At 37.6% G+C, this 13,067-nt stretch overlaps 1 protein-coding gene across 4 annotated transcripts in view; it reads right to left on the bottom strand.

Moving 5' to 3' along the window:
• The window catches only part of LOC123676536 (tensin-3-like), a 347,695-nt gene that overhangs the window by 214,062 nt on the left and 120,566 nt on the right, over positions 1-13,067 (bottom strand). Inside the window, exon 1 of one of the 4 annotated variants that reach the window (XM_045612485.1) lies at positions 12,647-12,749. The exons of the other annotated variants lie outside the window; for them this stretch is intronic. The gene's annotated coding sequence lies outside the window, so the exon portion shown is untranslated. Of the gene's footprint in view, positions 1-12,646; positions 12,750-13,067 lie in introns of those variants that run through there. 4 annotated transcript variants of the gene reach the window in all.

Genomic DNA, 13,067 nt, shown 5'->3' with positions numbered 1-13,067 from the left:
CAACATGAACTATCAATTTGACATGAAGCGCGGGGAAATATAAACATATCAGTGATACGATATTTCACTCAATTCGCGAGTTTCTCCACGAAGAACGCACTTTTTATATCCCATAGTGAATCAACGTTTCATATTGACTCAAAATATATTGAAATGAATACCTGAACGTGAAACAACCGATGACACTAGGAGAGCAAAAGTTGCCAAACCTTAGATTTCAGCAGGTAGATACAGAAAATAATAAATATTCTGCTCATTATAAATTCGACATTTAGGAAAAACATCGGATTCGAAATATTCCAATTTGCATATTCTATCAGGGATCACTCAAATAAATATATTTCATTCAATACAATATACATTCATAACGATAAAGTAAAATAGTGGATTCGAAAATATTTCACAATCCGACAACGTAATCTAACAATGTTGGGGAAATGTAAAAATTGCGAATACTCCCTCAATCTATGCTTATTACTCTAGGCGTCCGATTAAAATGAGGCCGTATTATGTAATTGAATTCACACAACCCCCAGTCGGATCAAACATATTAACAAGGCCTACTGCGGAATCCAAAATCCGATCGTACCCTGAAAATTTCTAGCTCATAGATTTTTCCGTATGAGAGTTTCGTATTTATTCGTCATTAGTGAGTCGAAGTTTATCGCTCTGTTCGGGGAACGAGAGCTCTAAAACGGTATAAATGGAAACATGTCGGCCACACCAGACTTATGACGTTCAGTCGCGAGCTTAGTTTGCATAAAAACTGGAATTCGGGATTAAGTTGACAATTTGTTTTTTCTCTTCGAGATTTTCAGCGCTGTGCCGCGTCAGGCGCAGCAATCTGTGCGGAATGTTGTGGACATCGCTAATTATTTATTTCTCATTTCGTGGCAGGCGCGAATTATAATATGGCATCAGGGAAGTTCCAGACGGAAAAATTAATAAGGCCCCGCCTTTCGAATGTTTCCTGAGCGAGATATAGGTATGGTTTAGTGTGGAAGTTTCGGCATCAAGGACAGAAGCGGGCCAAATTAATATGGAGCTGGCCACAGAACAGTGCTAGAGTTTTGGAATTTACATCAACCGGTTTAGAATGGAAGCAGGTAATCGAGGCAATATTTGTCGATATTTTCGAGGCTTTTCACTACGTATGACACTGAGAACTCGTTTTCAAACTTCCGATGTGTCAACCCATCCACTCTTTTCTCCAGAATCCCTCCTTCAAAACAAAAATTTCCAAAAGAATATCTAACCCTAGAGATCTCAAAGCCGGAGTCCCTCAAGGTAGTGTGCTGTCTCCTCTTCTATAGTCAGCATTCACAGTTGACATCTCCAAGTCAGATCGAACTTTTCTAGCCATATACAAAGGTCAAAAACCTCCCGATTTTCTATCAAATTCCTTCCAAACGATGAAAACTATCTGGAGGAATGGTGCAAAAAATGATTAAACAAAATAAAACCCAAAAAAACGCTTTTCCTCTTACTGATGAGATATCCCCTAATTGAAATCCCAAGGGAAATACTCGAGAGTCATCTTGGATAAGAAATCCACATTCGACAATTTACAATCATAAAAGACCATTGTCCGTCTCACTATAACTTAGGCTTCATCGTGCTGGGCTTTCGCGCCCTTAAAAACGAAGTCCAACAAGTTTCAGATCGTTCAAAATGAATTCCTCAGGACCATTTTCAAAGCAGCCTGGTTTGAATACAATGCCCAGCTCCACCGTCAGGCGAATCTAAATGTCTTCATGAAATCGCTTTCAAAACTCTTGTGGAGCAGAAACATACCTCAAATGATTTGTCAGAGAATCGTTCGACTACAATGAATATTCCACCAGATACAAGAGTCCAAAGCTTGTGCATCAAATCGAATCTTTCGACACCTTCAGTGATTGGTGCATTGTACTGCTCAATATTCCTCCAAAACTACCGTTCAGCCAATGTATCCTTTCTTCAAACATACTCAGATAGGGATAAAGGATTCTAAGACTATATTTCAAATAGCAGGTTAGGTGTAGTGGAAAAGTCGTCTTCTTCAAACGTGGAAGCCTACAGTGTTCCAACTTCGAAAAGGTCTTCGTCCATGAGGATTCCTCTTGATTCAACAAAAAAGATAAGGTTGAGAGGAAGATAGTGAGAGGCAAGAAGGTTTTGTTTTTTTGTATGATTGTTTCATCTCAAGAGATATTCATCATTGGTCTGTTTGTTTATTTGAAATTTCAAACAAAATTGTGTAGAAGAGATGAAAATCGCACGATTCGTCGAAAATATCACATTTATGAGAAGAAAACCCGTGGTTTTGTCTCGATAACAGGCTTTTTTTCGATACTCAAAAAATCTTATCGTATTCCACATTATTTTTATTTCTCAATTGAAATTATTGCACTATACCTCTCCTGTTTTATTATAAAGTATGCAAAGTGTGTCAACAAATACTAATAAATAACCAGACCTATTATAACAACGGCAGACTTATCATCGATATTATCTATGAGGTTCTCCAATTTTCATGGAATTTCACAAAAATAACTTCATCTTCATTCAACCTTTCACTACTCCATGTTAATTCAATCTGGTTATTGAAAGAAATTCAATCATCTTTTGTATTCTTTTCAACATTCAAAAATCACAGTTCATACATTCATTCTGTGCTTCCAGCAATATCTCCCAAAAGGAGGATCACTCCCAGCGAATAAGAACTTTAATTCATCAATATCGAGATAGAGCTCATCCCCCGCACCAGAATGAAAAGAGAGATGGCCTCATTAAGCGTAAGACTCGGGAATTGCAGGTTCTATCTCCCCTTCCCCACCCTTCGCATTTTCTCCGATTCCTCCAGGGACCTGTTGTTCAATTAGTACCGACCCATTATCCGGTCTCAAAATTGAATTTCATTGTGTTTTCCATCACGCAGACGATTTTTCCGTTTTACCGTTGCGGAAAAGGGAAATTTTCGAGACGACTCCGTTTCCCGGGCGACCGTCACAGGTAACGTGATCCCGCATTGTCGTCCGATGACAGCCGTGTCGAATTGTCTCGGCCTTATCTCGTTTTTCTTGCTCCGTCGGATGTTTTAAAGAGAGAAGGGCCTTCTGCATTATCGAGTAGCTTCACATGCCCTGGAGAAAATGTGCTCGAGCACTCTTTACCGCCTCTGTGTTCGAGGAACTATTTGAGTAGCGGAGTGGGGATAGTAGCTGTTGAAACCCGAGCCGTGTTCGGAAACACCTCGCGTGAACCCTGAAGGAGATCTTGATGAAGTAATGATGGGAGATCGACTTTTCGGCGTACTTCAAACGGCGATGTTCATAATGTTGTTTTGTTCGGAGAGAACGGTTAGGTTTGGCAGATTTTCAATTGGTGTAGGAAGTAGGTTATGAGGGGCGTTGAAACTTCGAGAGTTTCGTTTTGTTTATGGGTCGTTGTACGAAACGTACAGAAAATCCTATTCATATCATAATTTTCCAATAATATTCATACAAATTAATTTCTGAAGGTATTTCATATTTCTCAATCAAGCGTAGATTGAAGGATGTTTGTCTTCAATTTGTCTATAAAATCAGCATTTTCATTTCCGTTCGAAGTTCGTTAACCAGAGAAATACCTAGTTACTTTCATATTTCCGGTGAACTGTGGAATTCGTATTGTATCAATAAATATATTGTCATCATATTTACGCTTGGTCTTGACGTCACTAGAATTATATTATAAATAGTTGTTAGTTTTAGAAATAAAGTGCATTTTACACACGATCTGCCTTTCAGTCACAACCCTTGAGTCCTTAACAAATCCTTTACTTTGAAACTCAAGGTAACGTTGTGACGCTACCCCAACATTGGTCCTTCGAGCCGGATTACAACCCAACATTGGTCCTTCGAGCCAACACAAAAACTACCAGGGACTTTGGAACTTCAACCACTGCACCCCAGAACTACAAGTCATTGGATTTACGACCCATTGGCACCAGGGACTTTGGAACTTCAACCACTGCACCCCAGAACTACAAGTCATTGGATTTACGACCCATTGGCACCAGGGACTTTGGAACTTCAACCACTGAACCCCAGAACTACCAGTCATTGGATTTACGACCCATTGGCACCAGGGACTTTGGAACTTCAACCACTGAACCCTAGAACTACCAGTCATTGGATTTACGACCCATTGGCACCAACTACCAGGGACTTTGGAACCACAACCACTGCACCCCATAACCAACAATCACCAGTAATTATCTTTCCTATCATATTCCTATCACATTTCATCATTCTTTCGAACCAATCCTTCAATTTTGTTGACAAGCTGTGGAATTAAGACTGCCCTTGAACTTCTGAGCCTGGTTGTTCAGTTTGTCGAACAAAATTCCTTCTCATTCGAACCGATCCTGTAACCTTGTTGACAAGCTGTGGAATTAAGACTGCCCTTGAACTTCTGAGTCTGGTTGTTCAGTTTGTCGAACAAAATTCCTTCTCATTCGAACCGATCCTTTAACCTTATAAATCAAACCTCATATAACTAGACTTGACTAGACTTAGACTACTTACCTAATTCAAAATGGAAAACCTCGTCGCAGATCAGATCGAAACGGCAGAAGCCATCGAAAGAATTCTTTATTACTTGAAGAAGGAAGGAGAAAGAAGAAACGAAGAATACTACCAAATGAAAATGGAAATACTGAAGGAAGAATGGAATTACTTCAAGGAAACGCACCAAAACTTAGAGGATAATATACCAGAAACTGATGAATACTTCACCAAAAACATATATGGGCAGGCAGAAAAGATATACAATGAAGCATTGTCCCACATTATGAAAATACAGGAAAAACTCCGAGACGATCAAGGAATTACAGAAGAAAAAGAAACGACGAACAGCGATTGCCCAATCATCAAACAGCAAATCTCAAGAATCGAAATGTTAATGAGACAGCTAGCGAAAATTGAAGACTTGATGGAAAAATCAGATAATATAGCACTTATGAAGATCAAACAACAATCTATTGAAAACATATGGAATGCTATCATCTCACATGAAATCCAAATAAACGCAATGGATAAAAAAGATTCCGAATCATATATGGAACGCGGACTGTTCGATGAAGCAAATGACAAATACGAAGAAATCCAAGTTAATATCCTAAAAGCAATTCAAATGGGAGAAACAAGAAAATATTCAAGAACAAATTCGTCAGCAGTTTCCACTCCAATACTTACTGTACAATATGACTCATGGCCCAAAACGAATTATAGTTTAGTGGCACAGAACACTCACAAGAATGCACAACTCACGAATTTCTGGAATACCGAAAAAACAGAAAATTCAAATGAAACAACCCACGACGATACACCAGTCGAAGAATCTCATACTAACAGCGTTCGAAGAAATGAACACCATTACACTGTGAAAATCCCAAATACTGACAAGAAATATTCAACTCAGCATGATGAATTTCAAACCAGGTCAAAGAAACGACTACTTCAATTAGAAAATAAGTTGGAAAAGAATGAAAAGCTCAGCATTATAAACAAGGAATCTATGCAGAAATACATTGACCCAGGCCAAATGAAGATTGCAAGTACAAACGATTCAATGCCAAGATATCATATTCCACATCAGCCTGTAATCAAAGAAGAACGCAATACGACAAAAGTAAGAGTTGTATTCGATGCAAGTTCAAAAACCAGTACTGGACTCAGCCTCAATGGCATTCTTCACACCGGACCAAAATTGCAGCAAGATCTCATAGATATTCCGATCAGATGGCGAAAACACATAATTGCAATGACTACAGACATCGAAAAAATGCCCAGGCAGGTGAAATTAGACAGCGAAAATCAACCATTACACTCAATCCTTTGGAGAAAAAACAAGACCTCATTGTACAAATCAATGCCAGAGCAAATAAGACACATTTGCAGAAACTTCAAGATCGAGCTAGGAGAAATTCAAGTGAACCATCGGATTCATCTAAACCGCTCTCAACATTTGGAATTACACGGATTCTCAGATGCATCCCTAAAGGCATATGGCGCAGCAGTATACACCAAAACCATGGACAACAGTGGAAAAATACAAGTACGACTGCTCACATCAAAATCAAAAGTTGCACCGTTAAGGAACACGAAAACAATCCCTCAGTTAGAACTCTGTGCAGCTCTCCTCTTGGAAAAACTCTTCAAGCGCTGTGTTACGGCCCTGGAACAGAACAATTCAAAAGAATTCGCCTGGTCCGACTGGGAATTTCTCATATCATGGATAAAAGCTGACGTAGGAAAATGGAGAACATTCGTCACCAACACAGTTCAATGCATCCACGAACTACTAGGTCAAGTTCACTGGTACTACGTTAAATCGACAGACAATCCTGCAGATCTGATTTCACGTGGATTGAGACCCAGAACAATGCCAATGAATGATCTTTGGTGGAATGGACCCGAATGGTTGAAACTTCTAGTTACAACAGAGGATGAACAAGACCTGAACTATCCGAAAACGACTACAAACTAGTAGTCGGATGCACAATAATCTCCATGCATCATCATTATAAATTTCATTTAATATTTAGTATTCTATTATTTAAGGTTAAGAAAGTGACCACGAGACACAGCCCACACGAGCAATGTACCAGTTCATCCTGAAGAAGAAGATTTGCAGCCAATGTATAGCCACCCCACGACAGACCGATCAACCCTCACCTAGCTTAGAATATACCATTCAGGACGTCATGACTCCAACCACATCACTAAGGCCGCCGGGAATATGTACGAAACGTACAGAAAATCCTATTCATATCATAATTTTCCAATAATATTCATACAAATTAATTTCTGAAGGTATTTCATATTTCTCAATCAAGCGTAGATTGAAGGATGTTTGTCTTCAATTTGTCTATAAAATCAGCATTTTCATTTCCGTTCGAAGTTCGTTAACCAGAGAAATACCTAGTTACTTTCATATTTCCGGTGAACTGTGGAATTCGTATTGTATCAATAAATATATTGTCATCATATTTACGCTTGGTCTTGACGTCACTAGAATTATATTATAAATAGTTGTTAGTTTTAGAAATAAAGTGCATTTTACACACGATCTGCCTTTCAGTCACAACCCTTGAGTCCTTAACAAATCCTTTACTTTGAAACTCAAGGTAACGTTGTGACGTTTTGTATTTTTTCAACGCTTTGAGCGATGAGGCTCTGGAATTGTTATAGAATTATATTTATTATGCCGATTTAGGTTTTGACGCCATGGGGTGGCGCCACATACAACACAATTATATAAAAACAATTCTTGGAATATAACTTGTCAGTTCTCTGACATAGATACACTGATGGAATACTTCAAGAAATGGAGATTCAAAATGAACACATCGAAAACAGTTGTAATCTACTTCGAAGGACCAACAGTAAAGAAAGAGAAAGCAGGAAACTTCAAAATAGAAAACCAGATGATAGAATGGAAAAAGGAAGCATAATATCTGGGAGTAATACTGGATGAAAGAATGAATTTTAACAAACAGATAGAAGAAAACAGGAAAAAGACAAGGCAATTGCACGACAGACTGTACCCGTTGCTCAATCCTAAAAGTAAACTTTTTTTAGAAAACAAACTGAAGATAATAAAAATAGTGCTAATACCAAGCATTACGCATGCGAGAGTAACCTGGTGCAATACGAAAGACAATAATAATGACCAGTTGCAAAGTACGCTAAATTGAGTATTAAGAACAGCGGTTGGCGCCCCATCTATAACTAACCAACAAATCTGAAAAGAACTGAAAATTGAAACAATTGAGGAAATTGTCAACAAAAGAAGACAATAAAGACGCTGAAAGAGCACGAGAATAAGAAATTAAGAAAGATACTACAAATCAAAATAAGAAAGACAGATAAGAGGAAATATCTCTTTCAAAGAACTAAATAGAAGAAAAAAGTGACATGAAGTAGGGAGGAAAGCCTTCCGATCAGATAACAGCAGAAAATAGGAGAAATGAAATTAGAGGTGAAGGGAATGTAAATTCCGGACCTTAAACAAAAAGAAGATCTGAGAGATAGATACACATTTTCCGTTACAGAGTTTTACAAGGCAGGGACCACTGAATACCTTTGCAGTTGATTCTATCGTAGATAGGTGTAAGGGATGATCGATGATTTGTGGTCTATATAAGATTTTCCTGAATATTACTAGAGAATTGTTCGGAATTTTTTTCTCGAAATTAGTCACATATACGGCAAAGCTACAGAAACCTTAAAAGAGTATAAGTGGTGCAAAGTTTCTTACATTTCTTCTGAACTACCACTGGTCCAACAAAAAAAAGTTCCGACGGAAAGAAGCGTTCCAAAAAAAAAACCCTATAGATTCGCATTGAAAATAAGCATATCATATGATTGAAACATCAAATTCTATGACATATTTAAGTTAAATATCTTGTGAAAGGCAGGTACTATGAGAAAAAATCAAGCTGATGTACCCAACGAAAACAAATCGTTTGCGAGCCGATGTTTATAGGAATCATTTTTCTTTAAAATGATTGGAAGAATCTGTCATTTTCATTTGTATCTTCAATTTGGAAAAAACCTGAATAGAAAACTGTCATCTTTTCATGAAGTTGGTCAGATTGTAGATACCTACAATTTAGCAGAAATTCATTAATTGTAAAATTATGTTGAGAAGCTTTTCTGTGAAATTTTATCAACAGGAATTGGAACAAGTGCTCAAAAGCTCCAAACTACACGTCCGTTCTTTTACGAATCAACGTCCTACCTTATATATAAATTGAACTCCTCAGATAATGACATTCTGTATCCCTTAATCCTAACATAAATCCAAGGACTCCCTGTATTTACCCAGTCAACATTAAAACCATCCGAAAAGCATCACAAATGAAACAGAAGGAACAGAAGCACACCCTATACCGAAAACAATCAAGCGTGGCACAAACGTGGTTCGAGGATACGACAGTCAAACCAATAAATTCCAATCTTCACCGTGCTCGGTAGTAAGAAGAGGGGGGATAGGACTATTACTTTAATTTATTCACTGGCACATACGTCTTCATTACATTCGTACTGAAAGGCTTAAAGGATCTGCGTTTATAAGTCCACGTTAATGCAATTCTCTCTCGTGAACAATTCCTCCGATATGTTCTTGGAGGATTATATTGTTGTCGTTATTTACCCCGTTCAAATCCTTGCGGTCTGGTTTATTCCAATGTTGTTTGCAGGATTGCGGTCGGCGGAGGAAAGTGAGATGAAAAGAACAAATTTTAGATTTTGTGTTCTTGATTTTGGAGTTTGGAAATGAACTTTTTTATTGCTTCATCTTCTGGCTGATGGATTTACGTCATGATTGTGAGGCCGATAATAATATATGGGGCAATATACTGACATGCCAGAGCAAGTCAGAACAGCACGATGGAAGCCCTTGATATAACACAAAGGTTAGCCTGTGTTTGTATCACTGGAGTTATTAAAACGTGCCCAACTAGGGATTGGAGATCATTAGAGATCTCATAACTCGTCTTCTAGTGATAGAGAGACAGGCCTATAAGGCCACTCTAAAACTATCAAGGAAAGGACCACAATGAGGGGGTAAAAGAAATCAGAGAGCCTGGTCCTCCCTGACTGATTACATACAATCAGCGAACCTTTCCAGTGTAGAGATGTAAAAAAATTAGCATCGAAAAAACTAATCCCAGTTCTTGGAAAGAATACCATCAAATGTTTCCACAGATGGTTCCAAAACTGTGTCTTTCAGGCAGAGATACTTGTAGTAGAAAGATGTGTAGGAATTAACCTAGCAAGAAACTGAGCAGCATTGAGCTCGCATATCATCGATTCTAAGATGGTTTTGGAATGCCGAAGAAAACTGAATGGAATAGGCAAGAATAACAAGGTCATTGTAGTCTGGGTTTCCGGCCACTCAGGAATTAGAGGAAATGAAGAGGCCACCATGCTTGCTAAAAAAGGAGCACAAATTCCATTCATCGGTCCGGAACCTTTCTGTGGCCTAGACAAATGTACCTACAAGGTCTACAAATGAACAGGAGAAGGAAAAACTGAAACAGAAACACTCTGGCGGAATCTTTCTGATGTGGATCATTCCAAAAAGTTTCGAAGGAACTTCAACAATGCGAGATCCAAGAACTATCTGGATCTTAGAAAAAAATACTTCACCTCCTGGCTGGATTCCTCACAGGGCAGTGTCGCCTTAGGAAACACCATAAGAGGATGAGTCTGGTAGAAGATGACGAATACAGATTCTGTAGGGACGAGGAGGAAACTTCAGATCACCTGGCGACGGAATGCCTCGCCATCACTAGCCAACGCAAAATCTGCTTTGAACAAGAAACTTGTATATGTGAGAAATTAGCCTTCTTGAAGCCATCCCATTTACTGGATTTCAATAGAATTCTGAAACAAAAAGGAGAGAATAGCTCTGATGGGCTGCACAATAGACCATTAGGTAGCAGTGAAACGGAACCGCCTCAATTGAATCTTAATCTTAATCTTCCATTGGATCATCATCACTGTCAATTTGAAATACTTAGTAATTAAGCGAAATAACAAATAATCATTTAAGCGTCAAGATACAATTTACTTAAAAAAAAAAAAATTGTGATGACTCTATATTTTTCAACTCCCAAGAGAGCGCTAACAGTTTCTAATTGAAACGAATGGCTAGGATGAATCGGAGCAATCCTGAATCTACATGGATCGAAACTCTCGATTCGACGAAGGCAGACCATTAATCCAGTCATGCCAGATAATGCAGCCACGTCTTAATATCCTCTAATCTTTTCCGGCAATTTGTTTCCTTTGTTAATCCAATTTTGTTCCCGAAAACCCATTACTAAAACTGAACGGAAGGTGTCATAAACATCCCTGGGTAGCTTCGTGCAAGGCCTGTTCAATCTTTGTAACAACGGCTATTTATCTGATGCCGGAAAATGTTCTATCGTGAGAAAACCTTATTTCCTTCTTAACGATTCTTAATGGGGAGCCCAGTTTAACGATGATTTCATGAGACATTGCACAGTGGTGGCCAGTATACGCCCATATGGGGCCCTACCCCTTAGGGGTGCTTCCTACTTAGGAAGAATGTTTTTTATGGAGCTTGAGAGTTCTCGAATGTGAGTTGAGGTACTGAATTGTGATTCTCTGAATAATTTTACTGGAATATTTCTCTATGTCTGTTGATAAAACATGGTAGAGAAGGTTAGATGCAACAAGTTTAAAGAACAAATTTTTTATAACCATTACATTTAGTTTAACGACTACTTTGAATAATTTCTTATAGATTGCACTTGAAGAATAAAACATATGAAATGTTAGAACGTACTTATGTCTCAAAAGTTAAACAACAAAATTTTATTTAGAATTTTTCCTTCATTTCACTTTATCTGGCCAATTTTCGATATTTTCGGTGTAAAATTTTTCATTACGATGATTGAATATTGAATGAATGGGCAGTCAGGCTTTTGCCCAATTCATTTATAAACACTCTGTATAATTGTACTGTGATTTGAATGACAAATTTCATATCCAACTCAAAATTTTGAATTTTCCAAATTTTTTCATACAGATGGAAGTTGTACCGAACCTTGTGTGACATATGTAATAAGAGTTTTTTCATATCCTGCTCATTTAGAATTATGGAAAAAATGGCTACCATGCAAAATTTCGTACAGTTTTCATCAGTAGGCGACCAACTTTTTTTGTAAAATGTCTCTATATCTGAATGCAAAAATTGATTTTCACTGAAAAACATGTGAGATTCAATGATACATGGGGAAAAATAATCTAGTTTCTTCAATCAGAGAATCCTCTGAGCCACAACATATCAGTTTTTCGTGTTATTTGCAGAGGGGGCAGAAGAAATGCAAATATAACAAGGACGAAACTTATGAAAATTATCGAGACCATGACGAGAAAACGTAACATCTAATTGAAAAAAATTTGTAAATTTGAAAAAAAACATCGATTTGAACTGCAATAGACAAAGTTGGATGCAGAATGTTCTGCTTGATTCGTTGATTATATTATGTACGTTTAATGACATTTATTGAGAGGGGAAAAATTGAATCTTTAGAGAATGCATTTATTATATTCAAATACTTTTTCGTCGACATTGAGTCGAAAGTTTTTGTCACATCATTTAATTTTAATATTGTTCTCACACTATATCAATCGATTTTAAGTCCAATTGTCAAGATTTTTTTGATGTTTGATTTCCTGATTCTAGATTCTACAAATAATAGATCATTTCCCAAAAAAGCAGAAAAGGAAACAAATGATTTGAATCTGAATCATATTTTAAACAAATAATTTTTATTTTTTCTCAGGAAAGTTCGAAATGTAGAAAAAAACATCCTTTTCAATTTTTTGAATGTTCACAGTTTAATAACTGAAAGAAATTTTTTTTGGAATATGCACTTTAGTCCGAATTAAATTTTAAAATATACTCAAATAGAAAGTATTCATAACAGAGAGTTGATTTCACGACAAAAATTTCCTCAATTAACAATCCCAAAGACGTCCGTTATGATTCCATAAAAACCAAAAAATATACAATACCTAATATCCCCCAACAATTTCAACAAATCCCAGCTTTAATCTTCATGATTGTTTCTACCACCTACCTAATCACAGAGGACGAATCCTCGGTCAAAAATCATGTAAACCAGCAACGATAATCTACCGCCAAACAACATTTACGTGTGTAAAAACGCGACATCAACTCCTGCAGATAAAGACGTCCAGCGACGCGAGACGTCGGTATGCGAACTGGATAACAATCCGCGCGTCCAAAATCTTCAGGCCCTTTTAGCATCGAAGCACGTGCTCTCGACGCACGCGCACCGGCAACACTGTCATCAACAACATTCAGGGAGGATTTGATTATCCTTCGGCAAGTCATGATTCAAAGTAAGGGGAGGCTTTGAATGCATGGATAACGTTATGTTCGGGTCTATCATATAGCAGAGGCTTACTGGAGACTTAAATATTTTTCAGGTTGATAGGCCTGGCTCAAGAAAAGAGGAGTTGTTATGAGGGACGCAC

Source organism: Harmonia axyridis, chromosome 3, assembly GCF_914767665.1.
Source record: "Harmonia axyridis chromosome 3, icHarAxyr1.1, whole genome shotgun sequence".
Taxonomy (NCBI): Eukaryota; Metazoa; Arthropoda; class Insecta; order Coleoptera; family Coccinellidae; genus Harmonia; species Harmonia axyridis.
Note: the sequence above shows the minus strand (reverse complement) of the source record. Positions and strands in the feature narration are given on the sequence as shown.